Genomic DNA, 3,658 nt, shown 5'->3' with positions numbered 1-3,658 from the left:
GCTGCTGCTGCTGCCTCACACATGTGCAGCCAACAGCCACATCCATGACACATCTGCAGCATCCTATAGTTGAATTTTGAATGACAGAAATCTGAATGTAAATTGGCTTGGAGATCATGTTCTCCAGGGTGCATTTGCCACACACAGCCTGTGGGATAACTCTTGGTCTTCTGTCGTCCACAGCTTCACTGAAATGAAAAAAGAAAAGAGGATTTAGAAAATGTTTTTATGAGTTTAGACATTTCTACTACAACATTCTTCCAGATTCATGATTTGACTCTAATGCTTTGAGTTCCTGGAGTCGTTGACATTTGCTTGTTGTTCTTACCTTTTATCAAAAGTCCATGGTGCAACAGAGGTATTGCCCAGGTCCGACACTGGTTTAAAATGCATATAATGACATTTTTGGGTGTGAGTGCAATGATCAGGGCAGGGGTGGATGGGGGAACTGTGTGCAGCCCCCATCAGTCCCAGGAAGAGCTAAAGAAGAAAGAAACAAAAAAAAACCATGTTTGTTTGCCTTCATGAGACATGCAGTCCAACCTCAAAACTGCTACGCTGTCATGTGTTGAGTGTTAACATTGATCCTAAACCATAGCAGTCACTGTGTACTCACCAATAGGTCCGTGCAGTGCATGCTGGGTTCTGGAGGAGCAACAAATGTCCTGAGAGCTGGTTGGAGTAGAGCAGTGTTTCCTCTGTAATCTTTGGTGAATCCGTCCTTTGCCACAGATCCTGTCTGACTGACTCCAGACTCACCTGTGCTCTTTTATCTCTGCAGAGTTGGGATCATTTGGGAGATTTTGCATAGCTGGAAAGTGGTAGAGGCGTAACAGGTATTTGTTGACTGCAACTCAGCTTACTTTGCATGTTAAACAGTTACTCTGTCCCATTTTTGGCTGCATTTTTGTTGACAGGATGCATGTGTGATGTGTGTCACATTTCAGCTTTGACAGGATGAACTCTCTGCTCATCACTTTTCTCCACTTATTATCATTAAAAATGGAAAGAAACATCAAATAAACACCGAGGAGAATCCTGCACAACATCTAAAACTGCACAAGAAAGACCTTTATAGACTATAATTGAACTGAACTGTAAAAAAGTGTTACTGATTTCATTCTACTGAATATATTGGAACAGAGCAAAAAATCTCAGGAAAGAATGTAAACAATAAATTTTTAATTACAGATTTCTTCAAATTGCAGTTGATTGAGTTTCTATGAAATGTTTGTTTATAAAAATGCAAATGATTCAGTTTCAGGTGAGAAAGAAGCAGAATAGCAGTGTTTCAAACAGGCATCATCAATGTTTCGTCTCATTTGGTTTTCCATCACAGAGAGATTCCTCTGAACTCAGGTGAGGGAAACCCACAGTAACGCCCACACAGGGGAAACCCTGCAGCCACTCCGTCATATTCCTGCTGTTCCCTGACTCCTGTTTACTGCAGCTCTGCTTTGACCACAGACTACTGCTTTGCATGGAATCCCTTACTGAAGGTCAACATGATTATAAAACACAGACAAGATAAACATGTTTACTCAGTTACAGCTCTGTCTGATTTTTCTGACTCTCACTTTTCTTTCCTTTGAATTTCTTTTTACACCACACAGTTTTAGTATTTTGAAACTGGCAGATTGATGGCATCAGAAAAAAACTGCACAGAAAACTGATGAGTTCACGCTGTATTGCAAAAAAAATGGCAACTCAATTGACTGTATTTGGTTGGAGCCAGAATTAACCCTTGTGCTATCTTATACTTTTTAATAACGAGTATGTATTGCAAAAAAAGGCAACTCATTTTGGCCGTGATGGTTTGATAACCTGCTGCTGCTGCTGTGATCCTGCAGGGAGAGTCTGACGACTCCATCCTGAGGCTGGCTAAGAATGACACCATTGTTGCAAAGTAAGAAGCCTGAAGGTTCACGTTCTAGTAGATGTTTATGCCTATTTTCTGTTAACTTCATGTTTGTCTTGTTTTACAGGAACATCTAAGGTCAACTCTGGAGCCACGGCAAATTTGTAAAATAAAAATGGAGAAAAAAAAAACCTTGTTTCTTATTTTGCTGTGTTGTCAGAATATCCTGGACACTGATCTGCATTTTTCAATTAGGAACCTTTTTTTGTAGGAAAAACAATCCAGATGTTCTACATTTTTAGACATATCAGGTGTTTTTCTAGACTGGGCCTTTGTGTCTGTTCTCTAAAAATCGTTCTGGTTAATCAATGCCACAGACCGTCTTTATGGGATTCCAACATTTGCAGTAAATAATCCATCATTTTCCATGGGCACTGCGTCAAAAGGATGTCCCACTGAAGATGAAGCTCTTCCTTTGCTGAATTGAGACAAACTCAGTGCAGTTTAATCAAATGTTCACATTTTCTAACAATTGAACCCACATTAGAATGAGAACTTTACATGAAAACACAGAGTCTGCAGATCTGAGGCTGAGAGGAAGGGAGTTCCAGAGGGATGGAGCCACTGCTGCAAAGGCACTGTCACCTTTAGTTTTTATTTTTATTAATTTTTTTATTCTTTTATTTTTTTTTTTATTAAACTTGTTCTGTTCAACAACTGAACAAATAGATTAGAGCTGAAGGCCTTTTGTGTTGGACAGGTTTTACTATCACAAAAAGAGGTTATATATCTTCGAGAAACCAGAGTGTAAATTTGTAAAAAACCTTTTTTGTCTTTTTATTATTTTTTATTTATTTGTCACATTTGGTGTGTGTGGCGAGGGAGAATTGAAGAATATGAGGGGTGTGGGGGGTGGAAGAGAGTAAAAGGAAGAGAAGTGAGAAAGTGGGGGATACAAGCGCTGATTTGAATGAGTTAATATTTTAAACTGTGTAACAATTATACCAGATCTGCTGAGACGACAAATATTACATCAAAGGTGAAATTCTGAGACGAAGATGAGCGGAAAACATCTGTCCATCAATACACTGTGGGTTGGGAGGAGGGATGAACCAGACAGGGAGCAGTGTGGCAGTGTGCACGTGCATGTGGGGGTGGAGATACATGCACGCTGCCAAAGTCAACCATTTGTTCATAAGGGGAACCAGATCCCTTACCCCGACCAGCCAGACCAGGAGGGGGAAGGGGGCCCAGGCCGGGAGCACCCCCCGGCAACGGGACGCACACAGCCCGGCGGGGGGGAGGGGGGACCGCCCACCCACCCAGCCAGGCACAGAGCGCCGGGAAGCATAGGCGAACCCGGCGTCGGGGCCCCCAGGCCCGGGACAGGCACACTTAGCCGTACCAGGTGGCAGCCATGGGGGCCACCAGGCGTCGGACACTGGGTGCCAGACACCGGGCGCCAGACATCGAGACGCGGGCCAAGGACGAAGCCAGGGCCCAGAGGACCCATGAGCAAACCACCACCCAGCCGGTGCCCCATCTCCGCAGGCCAGCTCCGGCAACAGTGTGCCACCTTTAACATGCGTGGACCCAGACACATGTTGAAGTCCATGAGACTGCTGAAACCTCTGGCAAAGAGGTCAGAGTCGTCATTAATGTGCATGTTAAAATCACCAACTATGATCAGGTTAGACAGCCTCATAGTGGAGGATAAAAAGTCGCTGAACTCCTTTAAAAAGAGGCTGTTTGGTGCAGGTGGACAGTAGACAACACCACAGTACAGAGGGTACTTGTCCC

At 43.4% G+C, this 3,658-nt stretch overlaps 1 long non-coding RNA gene across 2 annotated transcripts; it reads left to right on the top strand.

Annotated features, from left to right (window-relative positions):
- Nucleotides 1-359: 359 nt before the first annotated feature.
- LOC111947627 (uncharacterized) lies at nt 360-2,133 on the top strand. Of its 2 annotated transcripts, XR_013657350.1 has the most exons (4): nt 360-700; nt 782-836; nt 1,340-1,906; nt 1,986-2,133. It is a non-coding gene; the product is annotated as an uncharacterized LOC111947627 (long non-coding RNA). The 2 variants fall into 2 exon arrangements; XR_002873486.2 differs by having other exon boundaries at nt 363-836.
- Nucleotides 2,134-3,658: the final 1,525 nt, after the last annotated feature.

The sequence above is a fragment of the Oryzias latipes genome, chromosome 7 (genome assembly GCF_053564925.1).
Source record: "Oryzias latipes strain Hd-rR chromosome 7, Olatipes_Hd-rR_3.1".
In the NCBI taxonomy this organism is placed as follows: Eukaryota; Metazoa; Chordata; class Actinopteri; order Beloniformes; family Adrianichthyidae; genus Oryzias; species Oryzias latipes.
Note: the sequence above shows the minus strand (reverse complement) of the source record. Positions and strands in the feature narration are given on the sequence as shown.